Source organism: Mastigoproctus giganteus, chromosome 8 (assembly GCF_048544385.1).
Source record: "Mastigoproctus giganteus isolate SK-2022 chromosome 8, ASM4854438v1, whole genome shotgun sequence".
In the NCBI taxonomy this organism is placed as follows: Eukaryota; Metazoa; Arthropoda; class Arachnida; order Uropygi; family Thelyphonidae; genus Mastigoproctus; species Mastigoproctus giganteus.
In genome coordinates, this window is record NC_143582.1 from 156,584,552 (window position 1) to 156,607,729 (window position 23,178).

At 38.2% G+C, this 23,178-nt stretch overlaps 1 protein-coding gene across 2 annotated transcripts in view; it reads left to right on the forward strand.

Moving 5' to 3' along the window:
- Nucleotides 1-23,178, forward strand: part of LOC150081946 (putative pyruvate dehydrogenase E1 component subunit alpha, mitochondrial) — a 253,559-nt gene that overhangs the window by 17,023 nt on the left and 213,358 nt on the right. The gene's annotated exons all lie outside the window — the stretch shown is intronic.

Genomic DNA, 23,178 nt, shown 5'->3' on the forward strand with positions numbered 1-23,178 from the left:
CTAATTCCTGAAGTTGTACAAAATGATGTGGTACTTTGTTTTAACAGTTAATGGCCTTTAGTAAAAAAAAAAAAAAAAAAATATCTGTAACCTATAGTTGACCTTCCTTAATTTAAATATATGCCTTAATTTGTGCCACACTCGGAAGGAAAAAGATATAACTGCATTAATTTACTGAAGCCTTTCAAAATCTTAAATATCCTAATAAAGGTCCCTCACAGGTGCCTAGCCTCAAGATGTATCCATTCAGCCGAAGTCCACTCCAATAGGATTGCTAATTTTGTTGCCTTTTGCAGCCCTACCAATAATACTTTCGGAAATGGGAATCCAAACCGGTATGTACAGTGGCGAACAAAAAAAAAAACTGCATCACATGTGAATTTTGAAAATATGTTTTGGGCTGCATTGTGGGTCGCAGAAATGTTCGAAATGCATTTGTTAGATAGGATATATATCTCTATGAATGAAATCCAATAAAAAGACCCCACCTGATATACCTAATTGCCATAAATATCTTCCTAAAGGGTAAAATGTGTAATTAATGGAAATGTGAGAAATCATGCAAATGGCAACCATGACAACCAAACAAATTTTTTTGCATTTATGTGTATAAACTGAAATGGCTAGTTAACTTAATAGTATTATGTACTGTAAATCAGCAAAATAAGTCCTCATTATATTTTTGTTCCTCCTCTGCAATTACAGCCTTGCAATAATCTGGCATAGAGTGTGGATATATGGTTACCCAATTTCGTGGTACCACACAAAATCAGTGCGCTCCTGCAGCTGAATCTTGTTGGCTTCTTCTGAGCAATTTTATATGACATGTACCAGCAATTTTCAATAGGGTTCAAATGTGGAATGTTGCTGGGACAGTCCAGTGCTGTAATGCCAGCATTTCTGAGGTATCACTGCACCTAAAGGGAGAAAAACGAGGGAAAATGTTGGTGTAAGTATCTTATAAATCTAAATAGCATAAATTTACCAATATTGCTGTGTAGCAAGTTGCTGAGTCCTGTTGAAAAATGCAGTTTTGGAAGTCTGTGTGGTGGTCTCTAATAACGGGTTTCAGGCACTCCTCCAAGATAGCAGAGTAGGTTTCTGCATTCACTGTTCCGTTAATAAACTTAATTCGCCCCACCCCTTTGCTTGTTATGCCTCCCCAGACCATCTGACTGGCAGGGAACTTTACAGTAGGTGTTATGCAGTCAGGATAGTATGCCTCTGATTTTCATCTTCTGATATATCGCTTCCCATCTGAGCCATGTAGGTAATTTCGATTTGTCAGAAAAGATGACGGTGTCTCATTGCTCTTTTGTTCACGAAACATGCATTTTAGTCCAAGCAAGTCACTTCCTCATTTGTTCGGTCACAAGACGCTTCTTCTTTGGCCGTTACCAACGTTAGGCATGGAGACCACATTACAAAAGCTGTCTTTGGATAGTTTGTGCACTTGTTTCAACACTAGAGGCCATCTCAAAGTCTAGTTTTAGATCAGGAGCACTAGCATGGTGATTACGAAGACTAGCTCTTTCAAATATCGATCTTGGGAAGACGTAGTCATTCTCTTATGGCTTGAACCAGGTCGTCTCTTCACATCACCGGTTTCACACTTTAATTTCAGCACCCGGGATACTGTTGACTGGTGGCAGCCTATTGTATCAGTGATAGCACACGTAGAAAGCTCTTCCTGGGACAGAGCAACAGTTACACATTTTTTCCTTGATGTCAACTGAACATATGGAGCCATGCTTACACCTCTGCAAGACAGGATACTAATGAGCTTGTATACCCTTCCAGTGCCATATTTATAGAAACAGCTGATGCAATACATGCAATTACTGTCTGATGCAATACCTTTGCTTTGTGACAGACAAAATGACTGTAATCAAACATTATCTTATACGTTTCAGTACAGTTGTTACTTTTTTTTTAAGGTGATGCAGTTTTTTTGCCTGCCACTGTAGTCCTCAAGGTGTCTAAACAAAGCTCTGTATGTTGGAATGAACACTTCTTTGCCCCTGTTAAGTCAAATTTTGGTAGATTATTGATAAAACATTATGTGCTGGGCTGACAGTCTGTTTAATCTTAAAAAAATTCTTCAGATTACCCAATTACAGCTATGGATAAGGAGATGGTTCAGTGGGAGAAGACAAACAGTGGTTATCAATGGACATTGCCCTTCTTGGTCCTTTGTTATTAGTGGAGTTCCCAGGGTTCAGTGCTGGGCCTGTTGTTGTTTTCTATATTTATTAATGAAGACATATATTTTTTTTACTTTACTTTTATATTAGGCTAAATGTTTAAGTTTGCAGATAATACAAAGGTTCGATTAATGACATTAATCAAATTATGCTACTGCAACAGGATTTGGAAAAATTAGGCAGATGGACTGAGAAGTGGCAATTGAAGTTTAAAAAAGACATGGAGATGAAGTGCTGCTAGGAGGACAACTCATATAGTTTTGTCAATGATATACAGGAATTTTTTTTAGCAGGGATAGGTAGGTGATTATATTACTAATAATTTAACTATTGTATTAAGGCAATGGCGAGGCCACACCTTGAGAACTGCAGACAGGTCTGGAGGATCCACATCCTCTCTCATTTTAGGGATAATGTGGATCTGTTGGAACAGCTGCAAGACTTTAGTGAGGTGATCAAAATGGTGCTCTTATCAGGATGGGCTTAAGTTCTGCAAATTGCAGCATCTGGAGGCTAAGCACCTGCAAGGAAATCTGATTGAGGTGTTTTCACGCTTTGAATGGATTCAATAAGCACATTGCTGATAGCATCTTGCTTCTTGTTCAGACTATGCACATGAGGGGGCATAAATTCAAATTGAGGTTGGTTAAATAGATGTGTAGAAATTTGCTTTCAGCCAGCGGTGGTTGACTGCTTGAACAGACTTCCATCTGGTGTTGTGGAAGTGAATAGCTTGAATAAATTCATGGAAGAACTAGACAAATTGTTAGAGGGATGGACAGTTGATATTATTATTATTATTAGCCATATGGTGCAAAGAAATCTGAGGCTTATGCTGCACCAGCCAAAAAAAAAAAAAAAATTTCTGAGTTACCGCCCTGAGAGAGAGAGAGAGAGAGAGAGAGAGAGAGAAAAGTAGAAGGAAATCACCAAGAAAGAGAAGAATGATGATATCCAGCTCAGGACCCTGGGTGTGCCAAGCCCATACTCACCAGATGTGAGCCCCTGTGGAAGTGATGATACCATTTTTTTTTTTGGCTGGTGCTGTTTAAGCTTGCTTTATTACATCATTTGCCACTATTAATTTTGTTTTTGGAAGATTTGGCTGTTGCTTAATTTTGTTGTTGAGAGAGTAATATGATGATCCGAAATTACTGTTATCCAAATGTTAGAGCATTTCATTTCCCAATATGCACTTCAATTGTCATTAATATTATGCTTAAATGGCATGTTGCATAGGTTATTCTGAACAAATTGCTTGAAATAAAAGCACTTCACATGCATAGGGTTTAGAATTTATTTGTTACTGATAGTCTGACAATCATGTGTTTTGTAAAAATTTTCTCCATTTCTTCAGTGGCTACAAAACTAAAAATGGGATGGTTAATCTGATAATTTTCTTAAATTATTAATTTGTAATTTTCAGTTACCTTAATTTTTAATTCATTTTACTTTTATTATTTTCATTAATTTTGTTGACACTTTGATTGGATTAGTATTATATTAAAATATTAATATTAAAAGCAAAATTAAGATTAAAAATAAAGGTGATTGAAGTACAAAAATTAATAATTTAAGAAAAACAGATAAGCCATCTTGTTTTTAATTTTGTCACTGAAGGAACAGAGGAGAAAATCTGTGAAATATATGATTGTTAGAGTCTATTAGTAATAATAAATTCAAAACAGAAAAAGTGCTTTTATTTCAAGTTATTTAAATGTAAATTTTCAGACTAGCGGAATAATTAATGTAGGTCTGGTTGATGCAGGATACTTTTCTTATACGACCTTCTCAACATTTGTATCATCAGCAAACTTTAGCATCAAATTTATTAAGTTTTTATTACTATCAGTTTTATAAAATTACAGGCAAACAATATGAACAACACACTTTGATCCCAGTATTGAATTGCCCGAAAATCAGCCAGAACCAAACATGTATCCTGCAAAAAAAATTCTACTGATCCCTTTAAAATCCGGTACTCTTGGGGATTAAGTGCAAGATTTTAGAGACGTATACCTGGTGGTTAAGCAGATTTTGTGGAACACATTTCAGTAAATGTTAATCAAAACAACTCAACTTATTTATATCTGTAAACATTGACAATGACTTGTCCATTCATCTGTTTTTGCAAGCAGCAGCAGGATTTAAACTGTATCAATAATACAATGGCCTTTATGGTCATGCATTAAGAATCTGCAGATAAAGGAACGACTAGGTGGCAGTGATCACAGTGTGCTGAAGTGGGATTTACTCAAAGAGTTAACTACCATCGGGTAAAGTAAAGCGAAGGGTTTTTGCTTTTGTAAAGGTGACTACGGTGGTCTGAGACAGTATTTAAATTCTATGTAGTGGGACCAACTGATGATGTTACCAATTGTAAATTCAAAATGGGAAGCATTCAAAGAACTTATTACTCCCTGTAGTTGCCTCCCGAACATGCTGATGTAGAAAACAATCATCAAATAAACCCACAAAAACCTTGCTAGTGTGTGAGTGACCAACCCACAAATTCCAGTAAAATATCTGGGAAATTAAAATCCCCCATTATAAGACTCTCTACTAGGATTTACTTACCAACTAAGAAATATTGTTTAAGGTTTGGGCCTAAATGGATGTCAGATGAACTAATGAGACATATTGCAGAGAAGAAAAATGCATGGTATACATATAAATTAATGGGTGACATGGAAGCCTATGATAGCTATAAGCTGATCTGTAACCAAGTCACAAAGGAGATTAGGCAGGCAAAGGCAGATTATGAGAAACCTTTGGCAAAGGATGCAAAGAAAATCAGAAAAGAGTTCTTTACCTATGTAAACTCTAGAAGGAAAGGGATGAATCAGATTGGTCCACTGGATATCGATGGTCCAACTGTTGATTATCCTGCTCAAGTGGCTAACAAACTAAATGAGTATTTTGCATCTACATTCACCCGTGAGGAGTTATTCAAGGAGGGAAATGCCAGAGGTGAGTTAAACTCTTGCCAGTGAGCTAGATGATTTTGTAATAACTGAGAGGAAAGTGGAGGAGAAATTGTTGAGGATAAACATAAAAAAGGCACCTGGGGCAGATGGGATCTATCCAGTTATATTATAGGAGGCAGCAAAGGAAGTAAGCAAACCCTTAGACATAATTATGAGAGCTTCTTTGGACCCATAGACTGGAGATGTGTAAATGTGGCCCCAATTCACAAAGGAGGATCAAAGGCTGACACAAGTGATTATAGACATTTGAGTTTAACTTCTGTTCCAGGAAAATTAATGGAGGCACTGGTTAAAGAAGCACTGCAGGATCATCTAGACAAGACTTCAGTTATAGCTCGGACACAGCATGGTTTTGTTAAGGGAAAATCTTGCCTGACCAATTTGATTGGATACTATGATACAGTCACAAAAGAACTGGATGCAGGGAATAATTTTGATATTATATATTTGGATTTTAGAAAGGCTTTTGATACTGTTGCACATGGAAGACTGCTGCACAAATTGGAGCAGTGTGGCATTGGAGGCAAATTGCTGCTATGGATAAAGGGATGGTTGAGGGGGAGAAGACAGAGATCAGTGGTTGCTCATTGTGGACTAATGTTATTAGTGGCGTCCCTCAGGGTTCAGTGTTGGGTACATTATTGTTTTCTGTATTTATAAATGATAATGATGATGGTATATCAAGCTTAATGTCCAAGTTTGCAGACAATACAAAGGTTGGCAGGGTTGTTAAGGACACTACTGATGCTATGCTGCTGCAACAGGATCTGGAGAGGTTGAGTAGATGGGCTGAGAGGTGACAAATGTAATGTACTACATATGGGAAACAGTAACCCCAGAGCAACGTATCAACTCTGTGGTACTACACTTACAATGGTAGAGAATGAAAAGGACCTGGGGGTAATTGTGCAGCAGATATGAAGTTTTCTGAGCAGTGCAGATGGGCTGCAAGAGTAGCTCATGGTGTCTTATCAATGATATACAGGTATTTTTCTAGCAGGGATAAGGAGGTGATTATTCCCTTGTATAAGGCAATGGTCAGGCCACACCTTGAGTACTGTATATAGGTCTGGAGGCCTCATTTCAAGAAGGATGTAGAGCTGCTGGAATGAGTACAGAGAAGGGCAACAAGATTAGTGAATGTAACAAATTGTTGCTCTTACGAAGAAAGGCTTAAATTTTGCAAATTACAGTGTATGGAGACTAGGCACCTGCGAGGTGATCTTATTGAGGTGTATAAAGCCTTGAATCGTTTGAGCATGCTCAGTGCTGATGGTATTCTTCTTGCTGAGAATAATCATCTGAGACAGCATAAATTCAAATTGAAGAAAGACAATTGTAGGATGGATGTGCAGAAGTTTGCCTTTAGCCAGCGGGTGGTTGATTGCTGGAACAAACTTCCATCTGTCCTTGTAGAAGTTGATAGCCTAAATAGATTCAAGGCAGAACTAGACAAATATTTAGAGCAAATGGATGGGTGAAATGAGAAGGGTGTGGTTTTTTTTTGGCTGATGCTATGTAAGCTCTCTTTCTTGCATCATGTGCCTTTGCTAATGCTAATTCTGACAGCAGAATAAACTTTTGTAACAAATTTCCCTGGTAGCAGTAGTAGTAGTGGCATGTGATGCAAGAAAGCAAGTGTATGAGCTTATGCAGCACAGCCAAAAAAAAAAAAAAAAAATCACACCATTCCCTCCCAATGGCTGTCCAGTTCATCCTTAAATTTATTTAACCCATCAACTTCACAACGACAGATGGAAGTTTGTTGCAGCAATTAGCCACCCGCTGGCTAAAGGCAAATTTCCGCACATCTATTCTACATCTGGCTTTTCTTAATTTGAATCTATGTTCCCTTAGGTTCGTAATCTGAACAAGTGGAAGGATCCCATCAGAATTCAGCGTGCTCAATCCATTCAAGGCTTTATACACCTCAATCAAATCACCGCGCATGTGCCTAGTCTCCAGCCACTGCAATTTGCAGAACTTAAGCCTCTCTTGGTAAGTGGATCCCTTCATTCCCCTTACCAATCTTGTTGCCCCTCTCTGTACACACTCAAGCAAATCTTCATCCTTCCTAAAATGAGGCCTCCAGACCTGTACGTAGTACTCAAGGCGTGGCCTGACCATTGCCTTATACAGAGGGACAATCGCCTCCTTTTCTCTGCTAGCAAAATTCCTGTATATCATTGCAAAACCCCATGACCTGTCCTGGCAGCCTGTCTACATTGCTCAAAAAACTTCATATCTGAATGCACAATTACTCCCAGGTTTTTTTCATTTTCTACCACCTTAAGTTTAGTACCACACAGTTGGTACGTATCTCTGGGGTTATGGTCTTCTACCCATATGCAGTACTTTGCATTTGTCAAGGTTAAACTTCAGTTGCCACTTCTTAGCCCATCTGCCCAAATTTTCTAGATCCTGTTGCAGTAGCACACTGCCATTATTGTCATTAACAACCCTGTCAACCTTTGTATCATCTGCAAACATCGACACTAAGCCTGATATACCTTCATCAATATCATTGATAAATATACAAAATATAACAGTGGACCCAACACCGAACCCTGCGGGACTCCACTAATAACATTAGTCCACAAAGAGCAGCACCTATTGATTACCACCCTCTGTCTTCTCCCACTCAAGCATCCTTTTATCCATTGTACCAGCTTACCCTTAATACCATTCTGCTCTAATTTGTACAGTAGTCTTCCATGCACAACAGTGTCAAAAGCTTTCGTGAAATCCAAATATATGATATCAAAATTATTTTTTGCATCCAGTTCCTTTGTAATCACATCATAATATCCTATCAAATTTGTCAGAAAAGGCTTTCCCTTAACAAACCCATGCTGTGTCTGAATTATTGCTGCAGTCTTGTCTAGATGATACTGCATTGTATCTGTAACCAGCAACTCCATTATTTTACCTGGAACAGAAGTTAAACTAACTGGTCTGTAATTACCCGTGTCACCTTTCGATCCCCCTTTGTCAATTGGGGATACATTTGCACATCTTCAGGCCGTGGGGACCTCCCCTCAGTCCAAGGATGCTCTCATAATTATGGCTAAGGGTTTGCTTAGTTGCTTTGCTGCCTCCTTTAATATAACTGGATAGATCCCATCCACCACAGGTGTCTTTCTTATTTTTAACTTCATCAATTTCTCCTCCACTTTGCTCTCAGTTATTACAAAATCATTAAGCACCCTGCTACAATTTGATAACCTTCTGCCATTTTCAAACCTTAATAACTCCTCATTTGTGAATGTGGATGCATAATACTCATTCAGTTTGTTTGCTATGTGAGCAGGATCATCAACACTTGAACCATCGATATCAAGTGGACCAATTAGATTCATCCCCCTTCCTTTTAGAGTTTATATAAATAAAGAAATCCTTGCTGTTTTTCTTAGCATCCTTTGCCAAAGATTTCTCGTAATCTGCCTTTGCCTGCGTAACCTCCTTTGTGACCTGATTACAGAGTAGCTTATATCTGCAATAGGCTTCTGAGTCGCTTGATAATTTATATGCATCTCATGCATTTTTCTTCTCTGTCACGAGTCTCATTAGTTCATTTGATAACCATTTAGGCCTAAACCTTGAACAATATTTCTTAATAGGTATGAAACTTTTAGTGGTTTCCACGATTAATTCATTGAATGCTTCCCACTTAGAATTTACTGTTGGTAACATTGAAAGCAAAAACCCTTTCCTTTACCCCTAATAGTAATTATATCTTTAAGTAAATCCCACATCAGTACACTGTGATCACTGCCACCTAGTGGTTCCTTTATCTGCAAATTCTTAATACACGAATGATCACTGCTGATAACTAGATCAAGAGTACCCTCTCTGTTTTGCAGCACTGCTTTCAAAAGTAGCTTTAGTTATATTATATCTTCGAAAACTTATCTTGGTTTTCATTTTCTCCTTTTCCATATAGGGCTGTGTGTGTGTATCATGGCGGCTCCAAGGCCATCTCCACCTTTCTTCTCTGTGATGGCATAGAGACTCTAGGTCACTTTGCCACCAGGGAGTAGCCAACACTAGGATTTAAACTGCATCAGTAATACAATGGTCTTAATTCTCACAGCAGAATAAACTTGCCTTTGTAACAAGTTTCCGAGTATTGCAGCTGCCATCTGGTGCCAGTCGACATAGGGCCTGAGTGCCCAAGTGGAAAAGGAGGTTGCACTGTGGACATGCAATGCTTCTCTGTAAGGAACCCTACACTGGCCTAGCCAGTGTGGGGTTACTTACAGAGCTTGATATGATTAAGGGGCATGACATCAACAAGGTAGGGGGTTTTCCAGTGTCGGCCTTAGCAAATTCCAGGCCCGATTGGAGCATGCCAGCAGTGCCCCTTGAAAAATTCAATATTAATCCTTCAATATTTTTAAATAATGAAAAAATGAAAAACTAAAACTATTAATAATTGTTCATTATTTTTATATTATTACAATTTGTTAACAATTGACCAGAAATGTTGACAATATAAACAAAACTAATCACAAGGATACTTTTCTTGCCCATTTATTGGTAAAATCTTTGAAGGCTTTCTCAAAATTTAAATTCCTTGCTTCTTCTCATTCAGTGGATACAATAGCAAGGCTGGTGAGTCTCTCTTGAAGCATTATCGACCTTAGATATGTTTCAGTTAAATAATTTATTAATTAAATAGTTTATATAATTGATAATTTAAATATTTATTATTTGATTAATGAAGTTTTAATAAACTTTAATTGGGAAAAGCTTCTTTCCCCAGACGCTACAGTTACTGGAATCGTTAAAAATATTCTTAGTGTTATCAATAGAGTCGAAAATCCAGTGGCTCTCTCATTAGTTTGCGAGAAATTGTAAAATATTTAAAGGATTTTCGAAGCACGATTCTGGAGAAATTGGTTTCAGTGCTTCCATTTCCTGCACTAGCATATGGCCATCAATACATCAAGACTTCACCAATTCACAATCCGTTGCCCTCAATGATTTTAGCATCTGAAAGTGCAATTTATAAATCTGCAGCGTGTTTTCTTAACTCGTCCTTTGGAATTCTTAGAAATTTACCCAAGACACTAAAAAAAAGATTAGTATGTTTTATTAACTGCTAGAAACATGACTCTAGAGACTGCAAAGCCTTGTCTGCGATTTTATTAAAGTAGTTTATCTTGTAAGCTTCCTTAAGATTTTTTATACGTTCATCATCAGGCTGGTAATTGAATTGCCTCTTTCTTTTTTGTAATCTTCCTGTGCGAAATTCTGGAGATACTTCCAATTCTGTCACAAGTTCTATGGCACCAACATAGTCTGCGTGGGTAGCACAGTGATATCGTCACCGTCCTCCCCACACCAGGTGAAAAAGGCCTGGATTTGAATCCTGCCAATGATGCGAGTAACTTTAATGGGCTTTTTTTTTCACTCTGTGGCTGAGTTAGTCGGTCTCAGGTGTAGATAGCAAGGTTTCCCCCCCCGAGAATCTGGGGTTTTTCGTCCAGTAAAACAGACAAATCGACCATAGAACACACAAAATTAACAGACATAAGAGACGCAGCACAGCAGATGAATTTAATTATTCGGGTGGCTTAAAAATAATAGTTTGTTTTTTAGAAGCTGATTATAGCTTGGAGTCGGCGCCTTTACCCAGATTTCTAGGATATGCAAATGACGCCGAAATAATGTTTCTGCTCGGGGTGCAGGAATACCTTAATCTGGCCCTGTTCCTGATGGCTGATATCGACGGGATTCGAACTCAGGCCTTTTCCACCCGGTGTGGGGAAAGGATGGTGACGATACCACTGTGCTGCCCACGCAGACAGAGAGTAGATAAAAAAAAATTAAAATAAATAAAATAAATCTACAGCAATTAGTAACATATTAACCCCAGGGGCTCACATTTGGTGAGTATGGGTTTGGCACACCAAATGTTCTGAGCTGAATATCTTTATTCTTCTCTTTCTTGGTGATTCCTTTCTACTTCTGATTTTTTTTCTTTCTCTCTCTCTCTCTCTCTCTCTCTCTCTCTCTCTCTCTCTCTCTCTCTCAGGATAACTTGGGAATTTTTTTTTTTTTTTGGCTGGTGCAGCTTAAGCCTCAGGCTTCATTGCACCATACGGCTAATAATTATAATATTATTAGCCATATTACAAACTATGCAACGTTTGACGATCGGCGACATCATGGACCATTCATAATTTGTGAATGTCCATAATGTAAACTTATGGAAACTGGAATAATAAATTCACTTATTACAGAATCACTTCAAAGTTGGCATTGCATTGTGCACAAAGCAAATCAATGCATACTTCTCTATTCAGTGGTGCACATTCATTGTTCACCAAGTGCAAAAAAAAGTGCAGACAAGAAAAATAGATTTTTGAAATTCATATTATATCTTTCTCTGAACTGTAAATGATCCTTCAACAAATTTTCAATAAAAAAAAAAAAAAATTACTGACACCAGAGTAATAAAATCAAATCGTTCTGTCAAATTGCAACAGAATGCAAAGAGTAGTAAAATAAATAAATAAATGAATCTACAGCAATGAGTAACATATATTAGTATTAAAACTAGACAACAGCATTCATAATTTTGAATGGCCCACATTCATAAATTATGAATCCACAATTTGTGAATGAAAACTGAAAACTAATGAAAACTGGAATAATAAATTTACTTACATCTTCAGCCTTTCTATCAGAAGTTGGAAAAAAAATGGTGGTAATGAGTAAATTTTTTAATGTTCTGAGAAACTTAAAAATGTAGATTCACTGCACTTGAAAATGTAGAATCACAGAATGGTACATGATGCTTGATAAGAGCTGCAGAACTTTTTCTGCCAATAAAGCAAATGAAAATCTCTGTGATTGGCTGAATTTTTTTGTTTTATTTCCCACTCTCTTTTCCCAAGCTACTCCTTCAATTAACATTGCAACAAATTTTCCTGCCACAAACGAGAACAGAACAGAACAGATACAGTACATATAAAACAGTTATAAAATGTATTATTCACGGCCAGTAACGAAGTCCGTGTCTTGTTGGCTGTATAGAAACAGAGCAATAGACAAGAGTAGAATGTTGTGAAAATGGCAAACGAAAATCTCAAAACCATAAACTTAATGAAACGATGCTTTGTAGATGCTTTACTCTGCGTGGTCATTGCTTTTTACCTCTCTGCGCTTGAAAATGTATACATTTTCAAGTGCACAGAGGTAATAAGCGGAATAAACACTAATTACGGGAAGGGTCCCTCCCAATACATTGGTCAGGTTCAGAATGCCATACATAAGGATCAAACAAACCGTAGCCGACCGGGCTAGCCAGGTGGGTAAAGTGCCTGCCTGGCAACCCAAAGGTCGCGGGTTCGAATCCCGCCTCGGGCTTGGATCAAAGTACTGCAAAAACCTCGGGAGGTGCATTATGGCCACAGAAGCCGATGCGCCAACAACTACCAAAAAAAAAAAAAAAAAAACAAACCGTGATTGAAATGTGTCTCTTGTTAGCATAGTAATAACTCATTCCTAGTCCTTTCAGTTTTTCGTTTCAGATGAAAAAAAAAGAAGAAAGCCAAATCTAGTGCAATCGGTGTTAAAAACGACAACACTGTCCATAGCCAGACTGTTATGCAACAAATTTGTGTATTGTAAAATAAAACATATCCCCTCTGACAACGATCAGGGCATGCACACACAAAAAATGTAAATTCACCAACACTAAAATAAAATTGGACTGTGATGTATACTTTATATTATATAGCTGAATATTTTAAGACTATCTTTTATATACTAATAATTCTATAAGCTTGGAATCAGTCTAAACAATACTTGGGTGGTGACCAGTCGCTGGGTTGATAAGAATGGATTACATTTAATTTAAAAAACGTGCTCGTTTATGAATGAAAATCATGAATCTGTCTTCCAAATTTCACGGGGCCCCTTTCAAGTTCTCCTCCAATAGTTATGCCACTGGGTTTTTGTCACGTTCTAGCTCCAACTCAATAAATAAAATGAAGAATAATATAAATTTTACTTACTTACACAATAAGGAGCACAATTATTCAAATAAAAACACACCAACATTACAATACAACTTTATAGCGATGCGTTCGGCAGGGCAAGAGGGGCTACTTGGCCATACAGTAGGAGCCAGACAAAAGTAATTAATTTTCATACATGTAAACCCCACCTTATGTCTGACCCATACCTAAAGTGGAGTATACATGTGTGAAAATTAATTACTTTTGTATTTCAAGGGATGTGTAAACACTGGCCTTGAGATAATTACTTAGACAATGGCTAAAATTTCCACACCTTTATAAATTATACTGAATTTGCTGTTCACATATTATGAATTAAAAAAAATAATAATAAATAATAATAATAACATTATTTTTGTCTGCGTCCTTTGTACTCATTAATAAAATACTAATCATATTTTCTAAACGTGTGAAAATAGTCATTGTTTCGGGTTTCACAGCAGCCCTAACTTAAAAAAAAAAAACTTTTTCCTTCTCTTTTTTCTTTTTATTTATCTCTTTTTTTTTAAATCTATTCTTTTTTTCCTTTTTTTGTCTAATTTTAATTTTTCTGTCAAACGCGGGGCCCGATTGGGTCCAATCGGCCTAAGGCCAGCCCTGGGGTTTCCTAATGTTGCCCCAACTCTACTCAAATTAGGGGGGGCCTGTTAGAACAACAAGCACTTTAAAAGCACTCAGCCCAATTGTACACCTGTCATACTTATATTTTCACAATCACATACATTTTTTTTTAATGTGTTTACAACAACACATTATGCTCTCTCACACATTTGTTATTATGTTTATGATTATATAACATTGGACAGGACACAGGTGCCACCTAAACTTTTTTTTTTTTAATATATTAACCAAATTTATTCCATTGCCACATAGTTTACACAGGTAACAACCTGACATTCATTCATATTTATATAGCTTAACCTGTAAGAATAGTTAATTCGGTGTTTTTTTTTTTTTTTTTTTTTTTCTTAATATGCATGTTCAGAGTACAATAGTTGACATTTATAGGACATTCTCATTCATTCCCCATTTTCACACACTTATCCCACTCAGTACAGTACCTTGAATAGAATAGCACTCGCATACAATTTTTTTTTTTTTTGCAAATTAAGTGGACTTATTTCTCACCCAGCTCAAGACATAATATGTATAGTGTATTTGTGTCTAATTGACATAATATGTATAGTGTATTTGTGTCTAACAGCACCAGGGGTTTTTCCCATCTCTGTGTTGCTTTCATTGTGGGTGTAACAGTTCACTGTAAAGGCCAGACATTTAAAAGTGTATAGATTTTGTATATGTTGTGTTTTGTACCATTGTTCTTCTGGCCATTTAGCTGCTGGGCCCCTAGTGGGTCCCAATGTTGCCCACACAGAGCCCTGTGAAGGCAGACCAGGTACCCAGTAGTCTAATATTTTACTCTGGCAGTGGCCCTGCCACCTAGTTTCCTGAGATTTCAGTGGCTAGGACCTAAAAAAAAACAAAAAAAAAAACACGCATGCAATTCTAGGGGATGAGACACTAATGAGGTTTGTAGTTGAAAGTGATACCCGATTGTAGCATTGAATTTGGAATTTAAATTTGGATTGTGTAGGATGTACGCTGTGGGGTATAGTGAGAGTAACTGAAGACTGGGGGAAAGATAGAAGTATAGGGTCAATAGGGAAATGACCCCAGTTTTGCCAGTGGGGCATGCCCTATCAGGGAAGAGAGGGGTAATGAGGAGGGAAGGAGACAGTAAGGTCATCACCCACCCCACTGCACATTATAGCCTTAGTTGCTAATGCACCAATAAAACCCAACCAGCCAACCTACTCCACCCCTCTTAGGAAGGATTAAAAGTAAACCAGGCAAGGGAGCCCAATTTGGTCGCCAAGATAGCCTGCAGCAGCGAGCTGCATGTGTGTCCAGTGTCTGGGTAATACGTCCTTCATGGGAACTAGTCCTGTCCAAGATTTCCTTCTCTTTAGGCTATAGTGTCCATTTAGCAGGTTACATTTCATAGGACGCTGTCCCATGCTCAGGCGAAAGTGGAATAAGGGCCACACAGGGTGGGGAAGGAGATTCAACCATCCCAGGCAGTAGGAATAAAAGAACATAGGGAAAGAGACCTCTATGGTGGAGCATGCTTTTGCAGCTCTGTCCCACACTGGCCTGGAGTTACCATAATGGCCAGTGTCAGCATCTCACACCACACCTTTCCCAGCTAGGAAAAGCTGCAGCATGGTGTCAGCTTTTCATCATCATGGTTATCCATGATGCCCCTGAGGTCCTCCACAGCCATCAGTCACTCCAGTGCTAAGATAGAATATGCAATTAATAATAACTTTCATTCACTCAACATTCACACAATTTTACTTTTTATAGTTTTTACTTATATTTTCTATTTTATACTTTTTTCTTACATTTAAATTTTTTTTAAAACTTTTTCGTACACTTTAGATTTTGTAGTTTTTTCTTACATTTTATAGACAACACACATTTTATATATTTTACCCTTTTACAATTTTTTTTTTTTTTTTTGGTTTGTTCATTCATCCATCTCTTTTATACCAGAGGGATGGGGGTATGCAGTCAATATGGCAAATGTAATAATCAGTAACCATCATCATTTAATCTGGCCTATATGAGAGAATAACGAATTAAAGTAATTGGTCAAATTACTAGACATTCACAAATTTATGTGGCCTTAATATAATGGGGTAAAAGTTCCTTTTATGCCATATATTATTCACAATTTTACTTTTTATTACTTGTGTTCTTTGATTCAGTTCATTTGATTAGTCAATTTCAGTCAGTCATACTCTTATTTTCACTCTTGCACTTCAACATTCATCCAGTAATGCACTCAGTCATTTATTCATCCACACATTCATTTGTTGACTCACTCAACTCAATTTCCCATTCACCACAACACCCAGCCGTTCTCATTCAGACATATTCAGTCTTTCATATTCCCCACAACATTTAGTCTTTCACACTCACCACAACTGTTCAGGCTTCCACATTTACCCCACTAGTCACTCACTTTCACCAGAACATTCAATCACTCATATTCACCACAGCATTCAGTCACTCGCATTCACCACAACAATCAATCACTCGCATTCACCACAATACTCATTCTTCCAAATCATTTACTCACAGTCATACATCTACTCACTTCCTAGCATTTGGACTTGCTCATTCACACAAGGATACCCCAGTGACTCTCGACTTGCTGTTATTATTCAGCTCAGAGATCATTTATCAATCAATGAATTTATAAATTTAATTATTTGAGTTATTTAATTTAGAATTTTAGCAGTTTAATTTAATCATTTATCAATTTAACAATCAGTCATTCACATTCACCATAATACTTGAGTCTTTAAATCATTCTCAGAGCCCTGCATCTACTCACTTCCTAGCATTCAGACTTGCTCATTCACACAAGGATACCACAGTGACTTTCAGCTTACTGTTATTCTTCAGCTGAGAGAGGTTGCTAATCAATCAATCAATTTAGCATTTATAAATTTAATTTCAGTTATTAATTAATTTTTTTGCAATTCAATTTAATCATTTATCAATTTAACAATCAATCACTCACATTCGCCAGACAGTCAGTTACTCACATTCGCCAGACAGTCAGTTACTCACATTCATCACAATACTCAGTCTTTCAAATAATTTACTCATAGCCATGCATCTACTCACTGATCGGGTTTCGAGCCTGTGACCACCAAATACGGAGGATGCGGAAAGGTCAGGGAATGACTACCGCATATCCCCATAGCAATATGGCCTTAGTTGCTAATGCTCCTAAAAACCAAACAAACAAGCATCTACTCACTTCTAGCATTTAGACTTGCACATTCACAGTGACTCTCAGCTTACTGTTATTCTTCAGCTGAGCAGTAGCCCTGGCTGTAGGCACCATTTAGCCTCCTGGTGGTCCTATTTGGTAAATTTAGGAATGTTTATTCAAGTTGGTTTTAGGACTTGTGCTATGATGGGGCAGGACCCCTGCCCTTATTCCCATTCAGGTTGTTTTTTTCCTGCCTCTGAGGTGCCCCAACAATTGGTTTGGGGGCCTATAGGGGGAGGAGTCAAGTTTGACAGTCTTGTCTGGTATGTTTCTTCATTTCAGGTGATCATGTGCAGTTAATCTTGTCATTCTCTGTGCATGGGCTGATTTAGTTAATGAACTGTGGATTTGGTACAGGGATTGGTTGCAGTGCCTGTCTTTGCAAGTCTCTCCTGATTTCAAATGCTTTTTGTGCAAAGTTGGTAAAGGCCTTATAAAGGATCACCATTATATATAGGTGCTCTTGGCACCTAGGAAGGGGACCAATTTCTGTAATAAGCAGGTTTCTTTGGTTTTCATAAATTGTACAGTCATACAGGACATGCGCCCAATCCTCACTTTCACCACAGGTACAGTGGGGGTCATCGGTCAGTCTCATGGAAGCCAGTTTGGCATTGAGAGATCCATGACCAGTCAATAAATATGTTGTTAACAGTCCTGGAGCATACCACTTAGGTGGCTTAGGGCTAATCTAGCCACCTGAAGCAGAAACTTTCCGGTGACAGCACCTCTGGTTTCTTGCTTCCATTCGGTTTGTTTGCCATATTTGATTCAGTTGAATGGCAATTTGTGTCCTTTCTGCCTTGATGTCACTGGCAGGGTTTAGGGTAATTCCTGGGAATTACCAGCAGACACTCATAGAACCAAAAATGTATACAGGTTATTACATTAAGACCTACTTGTGCTGATATGTCCACACTCATATATCCATTTATACAGCCACTCCCTGACTTATATAAGAGTTGCACTCCATGGAACTCTACTTAAGTCGGAATTTCCCTAAATGCTTAGGCAGCACTTGCAAATTTGATTGAAGAAAAAAATAAATGTTCGACGAACATGTAAATAGAATTGTTTATTCAATTTTTTTATCTTATGCACAGGAAAAATTACAATTACAAAAGTGCACAAAATTACAAAAATTTCAAAATTATAAAATTACAAAAAGATAGAGAAGACAGGGATAACGTCAGCAAGTTTTACCTTTCGAGCATTGTTGTCAGAATTAACTCTCCAGCTGATGAGCACACCACTGCAGAAGTTGAGGGCTGTAGAGATTTAGAAGGGGTTTTTTCCAACACATCACAAAATTTCTCTGCAGCTGCAGAATCGGCACTGGCGAGTTCACAGCATACTTTAATGTTTTGGAAACTAGTGTGATGCTTGAACCTATTAAACCACCCATTGTTTGCCATAAACTTGGCTTGGGGTTCACCGTACTTATCCTTAATATCTTCATAAATACTTCTTGCTTTTGCTTTTTGAACCCTCGACTACCATATCGATCCTTTTAGTGATGTTTGATTAGCTCTCACCAGATTAGCTGATGTCCAGAATCGCTGCTGAGACTGAATCAACTCTCATCAGTAAAGAGTACCTTACTCCATTGCGCTGCTGTCCAGTCCTTGTGTTTAATGCACCACTGTAAACGGTGTCTCTGATCGGCAGGTGTTAAAGGGACACAGTGTACTGGCCGTCAGGCAAACAGTCAACCTTTGTGGAGTCATCTGGCCACAGTAAATCACGATATCCCGCATCATGTACAGCTGGTTTGCAGTGGATCCTGCTGACTGGTGGTCCCTCTTGGCCTCTAGGAGTATATAGTGGTCATAATTGGGCGTTGTTTTTCGTGGACAACCACCACTGGTCCTTTGAACAGCTGTACCTGCCGTTCTGAAGGCAAATGCAATTGGCGATACTGGACTCTGCAGCCACACTCCTTGCACTTCGACCTTCCCAATTATTCGACCCTGGGTAAAGTCATCCAGACATTGTCTATTGGCCATTTCATTGTCTGTAACACTGTATGGAACCAATCGAATGTCTGCAACAATCGTGCTCACCATTCAGTAATTTGCACATAACTGCTGCTTTCATCTGTTTATGTGAGCCCTCTCATCACGATTCAAATTTTTGCATGTGCACCAGCTTTTTATGGAACGGCCACAGTTATGCAAATCACCACAGGCTGTTTCGTTTGATTTTGTGAAATAGAAATAGTGTTGGTCCTTACGTTTTGCACCCCAGTGTAGCTTTTCCATCTTCGATATAGCACCTGAATGCTGTTTTGTGATTCCTGTTGATCTTAAATGCATTGATCCTTTAACATGTTCTTTTATATGCGCACTGTCCCTTAAAATAGTATTCACTGTTGAAGTAGTGAGATCTAATTTTGTGCAATAGATGACAAACTTTGTCCTGCTTCATACTTTTTAATCATCTTCTTTTCTAAATCAATTTTGTTTTGTTTCCTAACACTGCCAGCCAGTGGTGCCGGAATGACGTTCCAGTACTTTTTCTAAATGTCATAATAGAAAATGACGTTCCAGTACTTTTTCTAAATGTCATAATAGAAAATCATTAAATTTATACACCTAATATTATGAAACAATGGCATAATCAAAGGGGAGGGAGAAATATCTATTTTACCTATTGCTACTAAAAATATATATTAATAGTAATCATTAAAATTAATAGATTTCTTTAAAAATTTATTTAAAAACAAAAATATAAATTTCGTAATGAAACTTGAACGTTTCTTACTAAAGTACAATGTGTTAGATAAAGAGATCTAATGAATGAGATATACTGTGATGCGTGTGAATGCTGCATTTTGATTCGCCATGAGCTGAATGCTAGAACTGGTTGTTCTATGAACTATGAATCTGAAGTCTGATTCAGTTACTGTGCTGTTGATGTGGTGCTTTCATTATAGTCTTCTTATTGAGAAGACTATAATGAAAATTTTTTATATGATTGAAGATTTCAGTGAATGGGAACTCATTTCACCGTAATACCATAACATAAAAACCCACAGAATTCCCGTTATCTGTATTATCGCAAATGCAAAAAGATCAAGTTTACTACCCATTTATAATAGATTGCGCTAACAGAAAAATCCAATAAACCGGAAAGTGCACATTGTTTTATGGTAGTGACCTCCAGAAATGTGCTTTAGATAAATATCACAAAGACATTCAAAATTGATTCTTATAATGGAGCATATGATAATGATGAAAGTGTAATGCAATTTCCATTATAAAAATGACTTTTTAGAGAGATAAATAGCTTAGTTATATAGCAAAAATTTCAACTTCTCAGATCTTGGAATGAATTACCAAAAAAAAACCCGTTTTTTTTTTGGTAATTCATGTTGTTATTGTCTTCACATTACGATATTTTCGAGATACCTCCATTTATTCCTACGGGATGTAAAATACGTTTCCACAATTTTTTTAAGTTTGCACCGGCCAGCAAAAACTTAAAGTCGAATTTCCGTAAGTCAAGTATTACGTAAGCTGGTGAGTGGCTGTATTTATATTTTTTATACTCAGGATAACAGTAATACACAGATAACATGTTTATGGCTAGGAATAGAAAATAATTATAGACACATATAACATGAATAATTATATCTAGAAAAGTGTTGCAAAATAAAATATGTTATAAAACATAGTGGTGCAAGCCCTCAATCACATCCAACAATGTGAACACAAAAACTAGCATAGACTGCCATAGATGGTTCTAACATACACCCAAGCGGAGCTCTCCATCACTTCTGACAATATGGGTGTAACACGGAACTGCTAAAGAATACTCAAACACAGTGAAGTCGACCGAACACACTGGTCGCACGATATGGTGCTCTGTGATTTATTAATAATTCTTGCATAAGAAATAGTAGTAATATCGAATGTGTGATATCGTTATATTCCCCATCACAAGCTATATAGGAAGAAGGCCTTTTCTTCGCTCCATAAACATCTACATAAACATTTACATTTTAAATTTAATATTCAAATACCAAGTAGACAACGGCCAGCAACCAAGGTTAGTCGCACCCACTAATCCTCTAGCACTCATAGGACCAGCGTGGTCAGGACGAGCAGGTGTTCAACACATCCGGTATTTCCAGAGTTAAGCTATCTTCACCCTGGGTGTCAATTAAAACTAGGTCACGATCCTTGTTTAAACCCATACTGAGTGTCTCTGACTAAGATAAGCTTTTATTCAGCTACCTCTGTCCCTGAATATCTACAACTAATTTGTTTCACCGCAAAAATAATTCTAAGAAAATACCAGGATGCCACCCACTGAGGCTGGACAAACCTGCCAGAGCTGCTTCCGGAAAGTCACACACACACACACACACACACACACACACAGTGCTATGCAATGGCCCCTGTGCATGGGCCCTTTGTAAAAAATGTAGCAAAGTAAAAGTCGAAAAGCTGACTAGTGTCTCCCGGGCCACATATGCTTGCCATCATTGTGGGAATGAAGTGCATGTGCTGGTAGACACATCACCTGACCCAGCCCGCAACCCCATCACAGGTGCCCCAGCTATGTCGAGCAGACCTCCATGTAATCATTCACTAGATACGCAAGATAAAACCAGCACAAAGGGTGACTTGCATCAGCCATTTCAAATGGATAGCTCTAATGGTAAAATAGCGTCGATGACAAGATCACGAGATGTGAAGAATGCAGTAGCACAAACATCTACAGACCTGATTCGCAGTTGGAGATGTGTAGAGATCCAAACCGATATGGCCCAAGACACGTACCCTGCCAGAAGCAACAGACATCCTCAGCTACCAGAAATCCAGGACACCTAGAGACCAGCCCAACTACAGGCAATACTCGACATCTTTCAAACATCTATAATGAAATCGAAGGAATTGTGCAGTCTGATAATGGCCTCCCATCCTCCCTCAAGTGAGCAAGAGCATCCCCGATAGTCTTATGCCTTGTTTCTCAATGGGGATACCTAGTGAGGGGTCACAACGTAAACCTGTACACCTGAGTAGCATTCATGGTTCTTCTTCGAGCCCTTCAAGTCATACGGATCGTCAAATGCACACGGAAAAGAAGACTGCACCGAAACCCAGCCTAACCCTAGTCAATCGAAGCTGAACAAAACATCTAGCACAAAGCATATCCATACAGCTCAGAAGGATACCACACAATTGCAGCTTGTCTACAACTCATCCATAGATGATCCCAAACTGAGAATACCACCTGCCCAACCAACCCACAGGCCTCCAGTCTAAGAATTGTGACAACACCCTCGCTACGCTAATCGACAGAACGTCCTTACAGTTACAGCCTATAACTTGGGCCCAGATCGTGGCAGTGCACTCAACTCGAATGAATTCTATAGCAGCTAATCAGCCAAAACACATCTGCTCTTCCAGACCAAGAGCAAGCCACTCCTATTCTAAAGGAACATCCAGCACCTCTCAACTCCAAGCATTAAGCACTACGGGAAAGTCTAAAAGCAGCTTATACGTCTCAGGAATGTCCCCACAGACTGCAACTGATGACATCACTACAGCTCTGAAAGATGAGTTGGCAGCTTGATGTTGCAGTTGAACAGCTCCCAGCTAAGCACCAGAACTATGCCTCCTTCAAGCTTGAATGTGACTCCGAACTGTATCACTACATCAAACATCCATCCATATTGCCATATGGAGCCATCATACGTCCCTTTTAGGAAAGCAACATGCCATAATGACAAACTAGGAAACACAGCTAACTCACCTATAGCCGCAGTAGCGATCATTTCACTGCAAAGGTGGGTGCCCCAGTTTGCCCTCACCTGCTTCCCAGCCATCCGAGTCACCTCCATGTAAATCCTCATGAACGGCAACCCCAAAATCTAATCCACCCAACTGAGATGCCTATCATAACCAGAATCACATCAAAGGCAACAGCACGGCCTCAAAACAACCAAACAACTAGAGGGAGGACAATTAAGAGAGTTCCCTTGACCTCTGTGGTCAAACTACTTTACCAGAATGTCAGCAGTTTAAGGAGTAAACTTGAAACCATTGACAAAATTTTGCTACCTAAAGAATTTGATATGCTGTGCCTCACTGAGACCT